Source organism: Galeopterus variegatus, unplaced genomic scaffold (assembly GCF_000696425.1).
Source record: "Galeopterus variegatus unplaced genomic scaffold, G_variegatus-3.0.2 Scaffold2049, whole genome shotgun sequence".
NCBI classification, from domain to species: domain Eukaryota; kingdom Metazoa; phylum Chordata; class Mammalia; order Dermoptera; family Cynocephalidae; genus Galeopterus; species Galeopterus variegatus.
In genome coordinates, this window is record NW_007728160.1 from 43,507 (window position 1) to 57,897 (window position 14,391).

Here is a 14,391-nt window from a genome sequence, read left to right on the forward strand (position 1 = left end):
CCTTCCTTCCTTCCTTCCTTCCTTCCTTCCTTCCTTCCTTCCTTCCTTCCTTCCTTCCTTCCTTCCTTCCTTTCTTTTTCTTTCTTTCTTCCCTCCCTGCCTCCCTCCTATCTTCCTTCCTTCATTCCTTTCTTTCTCTGTCTTTCTTTCTCTTTCTCCTTCCTTCCTTCCTTCCTTTTTTCCTTCTTTCCTTCATTCTTTCATTCTTTCTTAGCTCCCAGTTATGAGTGAGGACTTGCAGTATTTATTTCTATTTCTGTGCCTGGCTTATTTCACTTAACATAGTTTTCTCCAAGCTCATCTGTGGTGAATGGCAGAATTTCATTCTTTGTTTTGGCTGAGTAGTTTTCCATTGTTTACATATCCCACATTTTCCTTATCCAGTCATCTGACAATGGACATTTATGTTCTTTCCATATCTTGGCTACTGTAAACAGAGCTGTGATGAACACAGGAGTGCATATTTTTGTTTGACTATATAATGATTTTAATTCCCTTATATATATAACCAGAAGTGGGTTTGTGGATAATCTGGTAGTTCTATTTGTGATTGTTTGAGAAAATACATACTGTTTTACATGATGGCTGTATTAATTTACAGTCCACCCAACAGTGTAGAAACGTTCCCTTTACTCTGTATCCTCACCAGCATTTGTTATTCTCAGTCTTTTTGATATTAGTCTGCCTAACTAGAGTGAGAAGATATCTCAGTGTAGTTTTGATTTGTATTTTCCAGATGGTGAGTGATGTGGAGCATTTTTTCATCTGTCTGTTGGACATTATGATTGCTTTCTTTGAAAAATGCCTGTTCAGCTCCATTACCCATTTTTAAATCAAGTTACTTGTTTTTTGTTTTTTGTTTTTTACTGTTAAGATGTTTATTTTTCTTTTTGTTGCCTGCTTTGGGGATTGTATTCATAAAGTGTGTGCCAAGTCCTACTTCCTGAAGTGTTTCCTCTGTTTTCTTTCAGGAATTTTATAGTTTTGAGTTGTATATTTAATTCTCTAATCCAATTTGAGTTGATTTTGGAATATGGCCAGAGGTACAGATCTAGTTTCATTCTTCTACATATGAATGTCCAGTTTTCCCAGCTCCACTATTGAAGAGGTAGTCTTTTACCCAGTGTATGTTCTTGGTGCCTTTGTCAAAGATCAAAGATATGAGCTATAGATATATAAGCTGATTTCTGGGTTCTATATTTAGTTCCATTGGTCTGTGTGTCTGTTTTTTTTTTTTTTGCCAGTACAATGTTGTTTTGGTTGCTATAGCTTTGTAATATAGTTTGAAGTCAGGTAGTATTATGCTCTGGCTTTATTTGTTTTGCTCCAGATTACTTTGGCTATTTGGGGTCTTTTGTTGCTCCTTATGAATGTTAGGATTGTTTTTTCCATTTCTATGAAGAATTTCATTGGTATTTTGATGGTGATTGCATAGAATCTGTAGATCACTTTGGGTGGTATGGACATTTTCACAATGTTAATTCTTTTAATCCAAGAGCATGGAATGTCTTTCCATTTTCTTGTGTCCTCTTTAATTTCTCTTAACAGTGATTTGTAGATTTGTAGTCTTGTCATAGAGATATTTTACATCCTAGGCTAAAATTATTCATAGGTATTTTATTTTTTTGGTGACTATTGTAAATGGATAGTTTCCTCATTTCTTTTCCTTGTAGTTCATTGTTGGAGTATAAAAACATTGTTGATTTTTGTGTGTTGATTTTTTATCCTGCAATTTTGCTGGAATTGTTTATCAACTCTAAGAGTATTTTTGTAGAGTCTTTAGCCTTCTTCATATATAGGATCATGTCATCTGCAAACAAGCCCAATTTGAGTTCATCTCGTCCAATCTAGATATCCTTTATTTTTCACTCTTCCCTGATTGCTCTGGTTATTACTTCCAATACTCTGTTGAATAGGAGTGGCGATAGTGGGCATCCTTGTCTCATTACTGTGCTTAAGGGAAAAGCTTTCAACTTTTCCCTATTCAAGATGATATTGCCAGTGGGGTTGTCGCATACAGCTTTAATTGTGTTGAAATACTTTCCTTCTATACCTAATTTGTTGCGAGTTTTGATCATTATGGAATCATCATATGGTTTTTATGATGATCTCAATAGAAGTTATTTTTTAATGTAAACTTTACCAATCTTTCCTATTATGGCTAGTGCTCTTAGTGCTTTAAAAATCGTTTCTTCCCTTTTCTATCAATGCTTCTATTTGTAATTCTTTTTTGTGAATCTATTGCCAGCTAAACCCTTTTCTGATTGGCACTTTCTTTTTTTAGAGTTGATAATACTTTCAGATCGTAATCAAATCTTGGTTGGTGGGAGCAATTCTTTCACTTTAAGATGTGTCCTATAATTCCTGTAGATGATTTTTCTAGGTTAATTCAGAGGCCAGTCTTAATGTGCTCATTTTCTTGTTTTTAGGAGATTAGTTATAGTGAGCCTTAACTATCCGATTAGCATGGAAAAAAGAGGGTTTGCTTTGGTTTGCTCTGATAGTGCTTTTAGTAAAGAATATTCCCAACTGATTTTAATGTTGGTCATACTTCATATTACTTATGTATCTGACTACATGGAATACTTACTCTTTTTTTTTTTTTTTTTCTAAAGATGACCGGTAAGGGGATCTTAACCCTCGACTTGGTGTTGTCAGCACCACGCTCAGCCAGAGAGCGAACTGGCCATCCCTATATGGGATCCGAACCCGTGGCCTTGGTGTTATCAGCACCGCACTCTACCGAGTGAGCCACAGGCCGGCCCCAGAATACTTACTCTTTATTAAATATTACATACATACTATTTCACTGAACTATCTGATTAAAGCTGTAAATACCTATAACTATGATAATTGAATTGATGAAGATTGTGAGACTCAAACTTTAAGTAGTACATTCAAGGGCATATTAGGAAGTTAAAAGCTGAAACATGAATTCAAGTCTGATTTTTTTTCTAGTTCCCTCTGATGTCTCCCAATTTCAAACTTCAGAGTGACACATTCACTTATTTTAAATTATATTACCTATTTTTTTAAAAATGAAAGAGCTCTGCTCTAATTTAAGTTACATCCAAATTTCTCCCTCTGAGCATTCTTGCCTTATCTAATTTCAAGTAAAATTATTTACTTTTATAATCCTTTTGAACGTTATTACTGTTGTTTTACATAATCGCTAAATGTAATGTATTTTCTTTCTCTTTGGGGAGTTTGGGGATGAGGCATGGGGTGTCTCTGGAGGACAACTTGCTTAAACATGTGGACTTAATTTCTTCCTTGTTTGCTAAACATGTGGACTTAATTTCTTCCTTGTTTGCTTTTTAACATAAATGTTAGATGAGTGAAATTAGTGCAATATGGGCAAGGAAAATAAAAAAAAGATCCAGTTAAAGAAGTTCATTTACCATTTCTGCAATGCCATTTGACTCTGGTTGCCTTTTTGAAAGTATATTCCTAGGAAGATATTTAATTCCAGTTAAGCCAATATAGGTTAGAATATATAAATTTTATTGCTTTAAAATTTTGAAAATCAGTTTTATATGTTTGCAATGGGCAAATTACAACTTCTGTATCAGAAGATATTTTTTTAAAGCATATTCAGTGATTATAAGTTCTTCTATTAGCTCCAGACTAATGATAAATGATACATAGTAATCTCTGAGGTTACGGGATGGGATAAAGAAGTAAAAAAGAAGTGAGCAAATTGATCTTTTGACCCAGATGAAAATATCATAATGAACTAATAAGATTTTTGAGAAAAATTTTTAAATGCAATTTCTAATTTAATACAGTACCTTTGGGTTAGTATATTCATAGTGGTGAGATTTTCTAATTTCCATTTGCCTTTTGGCATAGGGCTATGGACAATTGATTGTTCAATTAATTTTTAGAAATTATAACATTCATATAACAATGAATTTTAGTGAAAATTTGGGTATTCAAAATAAGGCTTAACTTGTCAGACTAATAATTAACCACTAAGTAGTAAGCCATTTTCTGCACATGCTCCTACCTATGATTTCTTTTTAGTGTTATTTCTCATTTTGAAAATTTCCAGTAATTCCTAGATTTGAAATCCTAGTACCCATAAACTTCCTTAAAATACTTTCTTTTGCGTTATAATTATTGCCCCATCTTTTTCAGAGGAACAAAAATAGAGAGGGTGGCTACTATATGTCAATCTCTCAATTGAATTGTAGCCTATTATGCTTTCAGTATATACAGTTGTCCAAATATATGTCCTAGTAGTTGATATAGATTGAAATCTGAGCGTATATATATTATTCTACTGGGTGTTGGTGTTCTCTTAAAATCATGCTTTTCAATTTACTTTGAGTCTCTTTGGCTCCATCTCCTGCTATTTTAATCATTAGCAGAAGTCCATAGAGAGTGGAATTTCTCAAAATATAGACAGTTTTATTCAGAACGTGAGCCCTGCAGGCATTTCCTTTCATTTTTACTTAGCTTGGGATATGTAGCTGCACCTTTGACTTTAATATGTTATTACAGAGCCTGAACACAGACTGTGTTTCCTCCTGCTTTAAGGTACAGATGGCAGAAATCCTTAGTCTGCCAAGGAATTTTATTTGCTTCTAAATTCTGACTGTCCCATTATATGACTTTGTTATATTAAGATTATAATAGTGCAAATAAGGGTCGAGGCTTCCTTGTTGTTGAAATATTAAATCACCTTTTGGCTTTCTTGCATCTGACAGTTATTTTCTACTTCATCTTTAAAAGCAGAAGTTCATAAGCTTTTTATCCAGTGGAGAAGTTGGATTTTGTTCATGTTCAGACCCATTGAAACCTGCCAACCGTATATAAAAACAGTTGCCAATATGGGAGAAGTCTTCCTTGTGTTGTGATAGAAAGGGTTTCACTTTTTAAAAATGAACTTAAAATAAAAATATAGTCCCCCCATTAAAAAAAGAACTTGTGTCTGATTGTCCCAGGTGGCTTTCTATAGGAATGAGAAGCACAGTAGACTTAGTTAATAACACTTTAAAAACAATCCTAATTCAGTGTCAACTTTTAATTGGTTATAAATGTTCTTTGGACTTGTTTTTTGACCAACTTAAAAAGCAAAATAAATTGTGTCTTTTTTTCTTTTTAAATTATTCTATTTATTTCTGTGGTTTCTAATTGAGATTTAGGCACCTGGTTTTAAAAAATACTCAGAGTGAGCTGATTTTTTTATTGAAACATAAATGATTGCACATATCTGTGCTGTACAGCTTTGAATATCAATACCTGTGTGCAATATGTGATGCTGAAATCAGGATAATTCATATATTCCACATTATACAATGTAATCATTTTTTGTGGCCCTTTATCAATTTCTCACTAAATCCCTCCTTCCCCCTCTTCCCCATTCCTACCTCTGGTAACCTCAGTTCTGTTCTCTCCCTTTGTCCTTTTTGAGACCGGCCGCACCGCGCTCAGCCAGTGAGCGCTGTGAGAACACCGATCATCCCTATATAGGATCCGAACCCGTGGCGGGAGTGCTGCCGGGCTCCCAGCGCGGCACCCTCCTGAGTGCACCACGGGCTCTGCCCATGTTCTCTCCTTTTTGAAAGTGCAACAAATTATTGTGATTCTTGTTTGTTTGTTTGTTTCTTTCTTTTTTAAGAATGCTGCCGGGCTCCCAGCGCGGCACCCTCCTGAGTGCACCACGGGCTCTGCCCATGTTCTCTTCTTTTTGAAAGTGCAACAAATTATTGTGATTCTTGTTTGTTTGTTTGTTTGTTTCTTTTTTAAGAGTTGTAGGTTTTATTTGTTATTTTTTATTTTTAAAAAAATTATATTGGTTATGCATATTCATGTGGTACAAAGCTGACCATCACCACTTGTGCCCAAGATGTGATAGCTAGATCAATACTATCAGCATGCCATTACTACAAATTGCAATTATTCCCTGTGTCCCCCACCCAGTTAATCCCTGACCTCCCTGCCCCCGTCTCCCACTTTACTCCACAACCCTAGGTATGCTGTTTCCCTCCAAGTCCAATGCACCACTGTGGTCTTTCTTTCACTCCTTCTTTCTCTCATAGCTCCCACTTATGAGTGAGGGCATGCGGCATCTTTCCCTTTGTGTCTTGCTTATTTATTTCAACATAATTTTTTCCCAGCTAATCCATGTTGCAGAAAATGGCAGAATTTCATTCTCTTTTTTATGGCAGAGTAGTATTCCATGGTGCATATACACCACATTTTCCTTATCCAGTCATCCGTCAGTGGACATTTAGGTTTGTTCCATGTCTTGCTATTGTAAACAGAGTTGTGATGAACTTGGGTATGCGAGTATCCGTTCAACACTATGATCTCCTTTTCTTTGGGTATATACCTAGAAGTGAGGCTGCTTCATCATATGGTAGATCTATCTGTAGTTGTTTGAGAAATCTCCATATTGTGTTCTGGAGTGGTTGTACTAATTTACAGTCCTACCAACAGTGTAGGAGTGCTTGCTTCTCTCTGCACCCTTGCCAGCATTTGTTATTCTCCATCATTTTTATTATAGCCAGTCTAAATGGGGTGAGGTGATATCTCAATGTGGTTTTAATTTGCATTTCCCTGGTGATTAGTGATGTTGAGCACTTTTTTAAAGTTCCTGTTGGCCATTTGTATGTCTTCCTTAGAAAAATATCTATTCAGCTCCTTTGCCCATTTTTTAATTGGGTTATTTGTTTTATTTATTTGTTTGTTTCTTTACTTCAGTTCATTCTTGTAAGTGAGGACATGTGGTATTTCTTTTTCTGGGCTTGGAGCTGAATTTTTAATCAGTGACTTTCTCTCGATGCTAGGATGATTTTGCTCCACTACCTGGGTTGTTTTATTAGTGATATTATTATCTACCTGATCATCTATAGCAGCAAACATAGGGCCATTGTAGAAAAACACCGAAGTCCTGTTGATTTTGCCTCTGTGATGTTTCTTAATTTCTTCCTCGCCTTCCATTCATACTGTCACTGCCATAATTCAATTTCTCAGTACCTTAAATCCAGATTTTTGCAAGCTTCTACATGGCCATTTTGCTTTCTAATTTCTCTGTATTACAATTTTTTAAAACACTATTTTTAGTATCATTTTTCAAAAATATGCTTCTTACCACATTTTTCTTAAAACTCCCATGACTTCAAGTTGCTTTTGGAGTAAATTTCAAATTCTTAGAAACTGCATAGGTCAATGCAGCAACCACTAGCCATTTAAATGCAAGCTTAATTAAAAGTAAATAAAAGAAATTGAGTTCCTCAACCACATAGCCTAATTTCAAACATTCAAAAGATGCATGTGGCTAGTGACTACTGAATTGGACAGCACTGATCTAGAATATTTCCACTATTCTGGAAGGTTCTATGGGACAACCTTGCCTTATAATGTTATACCAACCTATAACCATGTGCCAGGTTACTTTTCAAAACATATTTTCTATGACACACTGTCAAAATATCTCTATGATCCAGTCATATGGGTTTACTTTGTTGAAAGCATCAATTAATCAATAAACCTCATTGAGCATCTTCTGTATGCTAGGGACCATTTTTTTGAAAGTACAACCATGAATTAAAAAAAAGTACAACAAAACTGCTGGCATGGAGTTTATGTTAGTGGGGGATTATAAACATCCAAAATATTAAAAATGTAAAATATCTGGTAGCAAGGAGTGCTAGAAAGAAAAATAAAATATGGCAAGGTGCAGAGAATAATGGGTGGGTGGTTAGTAGGGGTGTTCAGGAAAGGCCTTTCTGATGAGGGAATATTTCAGAAGAGCCTTGAATAAAACAAGGAAATGAAACATGCAGCTCTCTGGGGGAGATAGATTCCACTGCCTTCAAGCTCTTGCCTCTCTTACAGTTATGGGAATGTCATCAATAAAGGTCACAGTGTCATTAAGCTGTAGCCTCTTATCTTGCTCTAAAGATTTTTGGTCTCAAGCCAGGATGTAATTAGAATTATAGACTATTGGAGCTAGAAGCAACTATAGGAATCATCTAATCCATTTCCTAATTTTAAAGTGGAGCTACCTAAGATTAACATAGGTTAATTGACTTGTTTTAAGTGATGATGTAAAATAATGGTAAAATGTCAGTTAGAACCCTGGTTTCCTGATTTGTACTGTTTTCTGTATAGGACTGTTTTCTGACTAATGAAATCCAGATAAGGAAGACCACTTGAACCTCTTAAGATTATTTAAAATTTAATATTTATTTTTCCTTTCTTTAGAAGTTTGTTGATATTGATTTTTCAAATGAACCATTTGTTTTTCTCTTTATACTGCAAAGTCCATCTGGTCATTCAGAGACATATTTACAATGATTTTAAATTTTACTTTCTAAGTGCGTATAACATTTTTAGCATTACAAACATGATACACACATATGTATATGTGCATATGCATAATGGGTATATATGTACATCTGTAATAATTCAAAAACCAATTCTGTATACTGCCTTTGTATTCACAGTGTATTCACTGAACCAAAAATGTCCTTGTGTATTATCCCAGAAGCATAAAGTCATGGATTTTAGTTGAATTATTGTTTTGCTCCCCCAATGAAATCCTCAACAGAAGGTGAACTTATAATACATTTTCTAGAACATCTTTAAAAGTCTTAAACTCATTTATGACAGGTAAGGGCTAAGACTGCTCTCCTTTGTGGCGTGCAGGTTCATGGTACGTTCTTCAAGGTTAATAGCTTAGTAGTGTAGTTTTATTATGTTTACTATATTGTCAATGCATAGTAAACTAATAAGGTGTATCTTTAATAATTTTGAAAACAGAGAATTTGAACACCTACACTCCAGCTATTGAGAGTATATGTAAAATTATATGTTATATTCTATAATTTTTAAAGAAAAATTATTTTCTTGCTGTATCAATAAAGCTGTCTTTTATAGATATAATTTCCATATAATGGACAAGCATTTCTGTTAATATGTCCATGATTAAATTTCTTAAATGAATTTGCGTAATAACTTCGTATAGCATACATTATACGACGTTATACGATAAAACAAGGAAATGAAACATGCAGCTCTCTGGGGGAGATAGATTCCACTGCCTTCAAGCTCTTGCCTCTCTTACAGTTATGGGAATGTCATCAATAAAGGTCACAGTGTCATTAAGCTGTAGCCTCTTATCTTGCTCTAAAGATTTTTGGTCTCAAGCCAGGATGTAATTAGAATTATAGACTATTGGAGCTAGAAGCAACTATAGGAATCATCTAATCCATTTCCTAATTTTAAAGTGGAGCTACCTAAGATTAACATAGGTTAATTGACTTGTTTTAAGTGATGATGTAAAATAATGGTAAAATGTCAGTTAGAACCCTGGTTTCCTGATTTGTACTGTTTTCTGTATAGGACTGTTTTCTGACTAATGAAATCCAGATAAGGAAGACCACTTGAACCTCTTAAGATTATTTAAAATTTAATATTTATTTTTCCTTTCTTTAGAAGTTTGTTGATATTGATTTTTCAAATGAACCATTTGTTTTTCTCTTTATACTGCAAAGTCCATCTGGTCATTCAGAGACATATTTACAATGATTTTAAATTTTACTTTCTAAGTGCGTATAACATTTTTAGCATTACAAACATGATACACACATATGTATATGTGCATATGCATAATGGGTATATATGTACATCTGTAATAATTCAAAAACCAATTCTGTATACTGCCTTTGTATTCACAGAACCAAAAATGTCCTTGTGTATTATCCCAGAAGCATAAAGTCATGGATTTTAGTTGAATTATTGTTTTGCTCCCCCAATGAAATCCTCAACAGAAGGTGAACTTATAATACATTTTCTAGAACATCTTTAAAAGTCTTAAACTCATTTATGACAGGTAAGGGCTAAGACTGCTCTCCTTTGTGGCGTGCAGGTTCATGGTACGTTCTTCAAGGTTAATAGCTTAGTAGTGTAGTTTTATTATGTTTACTATATTGTCAATGCATAGTAAACTAATAAGGTGCATCTTTAATAATTTTGAAAACAGAGAATTTGAACACCTACACTCCAGCTATTGAGAGTATATGTAAAATTATATGTTATATTCTATAATTTTTAAAGAAAAATTATTTTCTTGCTGTATCAATAAAGCTGTCTTTTATAGATATAATTTCCATATAATGGACAAGCATTTCTGTTAATATGTCCATGATTAAATTTCTTAAATGAATATAAGATTTCTTTTGAAAATATAGAAAACACTTTTCCAAATCATTTAAAATGCATTTTGTGGTTCTAAAATCTGCTTTTTGTGGTTCTCTTTTGGATGTGAACCATGACTGATTAGTTTAATCTCTATGCTTTAATTGTAGTATGTGCTTAAGCAAATAGAATATCTGTGGACTATTTATTACAGTTGAAGACACAGCATAGTAAATAACTCTTTCAAATTATGGTGGGGAAATATATACAAGTGAATGATAATACACTGTCAGTTTGAAACATTCTTTCACTAAGGAAAATATATGCCATTTCTATCACAGAAAATACTCAGCAACAGTTTTGCCCACAGGTGAAATGCATTTGGAGTGTCCTAAATTTTGTATCGTGTATCCTTTCTGCCATTCTCAGGTTAATGGTACTCTTCATGGTAAGCCTGAGTGCACTATTCAACTCCAAAAGAAAAGCGTGTCTAAAGAATATATTAAAATATACATGATTGAAAATGAAAATGTTCATTTTTTTTGAAGCATGAGATTACTAGCAGAATGCAAAAATTAAAGGTCAGTTTTGGAATGAGCTCTTATATGAAATTTATGAACAAGCCATATGTTATATAATGAAAGAAAAATCAATTGTACATCAAAGCAGTGCTTTTCTTATTAAAAAAAATAAAGGAAAAATACATGAACTTTTTTTGGAGCCCTTATGTATGGTTTTTCTGAATTTGTTTTTTGAATGCTCCTTATATGAAATGAAAAGGAAATGAAATGAAAAATGTTTTTAAAAATAAAGTAAAGTGTACAGACTGTAGGAAAATGAAGGAGTGTAAATAGAAAATCTAATTATACTGAATAGCATAAGAAAAATGGTGCAAAACAGCCTCTCTGTCCTTTTTTCCTTTGGATCAAAGACTTTGTTCCTGATGTTTGTAGGAATCCGTTTGATTACTAAGCTTCCTTGAACAAAATCTAAATTCAAATTAAGTCAAATTCCGTGCTATTTTAAAGTATCTCATCTCAGAGTAGGATTTTATTATATTTATATTTCTTAGATATCAAAGAAATTATATAGGCTAAATAATTCTCAAATCACCACATAATTTGAGGTATTTTTTTTTCAAGAATTATAGGAAACAGAATATCTTCTCTTTTTCACTTTTATGATTGAGTTCATGATAAAATTTGATAGAAAACAAGGAAAGAAAGGAGAAAAAAACCCAGAGACTTTTTATTTTCCTAGCTGACACAAAAAAAGAAGCACTTTTAGTAAATTTTTTCCTATATTTATTTTATGTAACATCTGACTGAGACCAGAGAAGGAAAGGAAACTACATTCTGTTTTGTTTTCTGGTTTTTGTTTTTTTCCAGCTTAAAGAAAAGTTGAAGTGTTCCCATGGTATATTTTCTTTTATTTTTGAATAGCAAATTTTCTGAGATTCAAAATCAGCAACATCCACTTTCATATATCACTAAGTATAAAGTTCTCAGTTGTGAAGTAGGCATACTGGTACCCCTTGCAGATAGAGACTGACAAATTTGGGGATAGGATCAGAAGGACTTGGAATACGAATATTCCAAACCTACGTTTGTGGGCCTCGGCTCTGAGTGATGAGACAGACACAAATGACATCAGATGTATTACTACTGGGAGCACCACACACTTTGTCCTGCTTTTGTGTCTGCCTATATGCTTGTAGCCCTGAAGATTTATGGAAAAGGCAGGAGAAAGCAAGGCCTTTCTTGATATAATCAATCCCATTGCCATACTCAGTGGGTCTAGGATTTACAAAACAAGTGTTCAGAATTCTGACAAGCTACTTTTCATTTGTTTCCAGTTATGTACCTATCCTGAGTACATGAAGCATGGGGCTTGCTACTTTCTTGAATAGGAGGTAGAAAAAAGGTGAAAATCTGGGAGAGGGAAAAGACAGCCATAATTAATACGCTACAATTTATCTAGCCATGTATGTATTAAATATGGTTATTTTATTTGCTGGGTTTTATCTTTGCATCCCACCCCCAACGTACATATATATACACGTGGATACATACTAACAACAATGCTAGATGTGCAGGCCCTGATGTAGGTAGATTCTAGTGCCAAGGATAATGACCAGCATACAGTAGGACCTGTACAAATGTTCGTTAAAGCAATTTTAATATGTAACTAAGATCTTTTAACTACCAATATATTGTTTGTATCTTAATTCTCTTTGAAAAAGAATGGAAACTATGTCTTGTTGTACTTTATCATTTCAGTTGAGGCACTGAAGGATTAAAGACCGAAGATAAAATATTGATATTCTTCCCTAAGGATTTTAATATACTAAGCAAGTTTTTAATATACTCAGAACATTTACTGAATATCAATGCATGACATGCTCTTTGTCGAGGTACTGAAATGTAATATACAATAAGTTGACAGTATATCTTCTGATCCGGAATTGTTTATTAACTTAAATTTCCTTTCCAGTGCTGGTAAATTATAGTGATCTAGCATGTTGAAGTATGCACACTAATCCATTTGTTTGCTGGAATTTCTTGTGAGCATTAAATGAAATGATGTTTTAAAATAGCTAGTAGAATAGGTCCTGGGTGTTAGCTGCTGCTCAATAAATGGCAGCTATTTAGTTTGCCTTTTTATTTCCCTCTAATTATAGACCTTGGGGGTCTATAGCACAGCTAACTATTGTGTGGCTATGGGGAATACCAGTTCCCACTGCCGCCAATAAATCTGTGATGGATTATCTCATGGAACTATTTCTTACTTNGATAATGACCAGCATACAGTAGGACCTGTACAAATGTTCGTTAAAGCAATTTTAATATGTAACTAAGATCTTTTAACTACCAATATATTGTTTGTATCTTAATTCTCTTTGAAAAAGAATGGAAACTATGTCTTGTTGTACTTTATCATTTCAGTTGAGGCACTGAAGGATTAAAGACCGAAGATAAAATATTGATATTCTTCCCTAAGGATTTTAATATACTAAGCAAGTTTTTAATATACTCAGAACATTTACTGAATATCAATGCATGACATGCTCTTTGTCGAGGTACTGAAATGTAATATACAATAAGTTGACAGTATATCTTCTGATCCGGAATTGTTTATTAACTTAAATTTCCTTTCCAGTGCTGGTAAATTATAGTGATCTAGCATGTTGAAGTATGCACACTAATCCATTTGTTTGCTGGAATTTCTTGTGAGCATTAAATGAAATGATGTTTTAAAATAGCTAGTAGAATAGGTCCTGGGTGTTAGCTGCTGCTCAATAAATGGCAGCTATTTAGTTTGCCTTTTTATTTCCCTCTAATTATAGACCTTGGGGGTCTATAGCACAGCTAACTATTGTGTGGCTATGGGGAATACCAGTTCCCACTGCCGCCAATAAATCTGTGATGGATTATCTCATGGAACTATTTCTTACTTAGATTTTTGTATTAGATTTCAAGAATTAATATTCAAATTTGGAAAAGAACTAAATATTTCTAATCATAAAAGCCATATTTGTAGTTTGTTTTTCACCATACACATTAATTATTGGGTGTCCTTATTAACAACATTTCTTAAATCTGATAATAAATCAAAACAAACCTCAACTGTGTTTGTGTGCTTGGTTACAATAAATATGTGGTAGAAGTCTTTTTTCTTCTCTGAACTTGGTATAAATGTACTTTTTATTTTTCCATAGTTACAGGAATAGGTAAGCTTTTTCTCCATTTTCTCTATTTAATGGTAGTTGCTTCAATCTCCAGATTTGTACAGTGATAAGTATCATTGAAATTCTGAGATTTATCTCTCTTTTATTCTCACTGTTAACTTGCCTAACTTAGTTCATTTAAGCTTGTGTGCAGGTCAGTTTTGACAAGTAATTTAGAAGGCTGTCATATTTGACATGAAAGCTTCTGTGATCATGGATTTTCCACTCTATTAATACTGTCACCTGAACTGTTTTCTGACATTCTCAAATAAATGCGAGCTGTATTACTATTATTCAAAAGATGGATCATTCAACTACTCCAAGTGAAAAATATTTCTCTTGCTAGTGAGAATTTTTTAAGGCGTATATACTACATTCAGAAAATTTAGTGGAATGATCATTAAAATATCCATCAATTTAATGTAATTGGAGTTTTCCTTGGATATACTTAAATTTAACTGCTGTGTTGCTCTTTCTTAGGTTAAATGAAGACAGCAATACTTTTTTAAAAC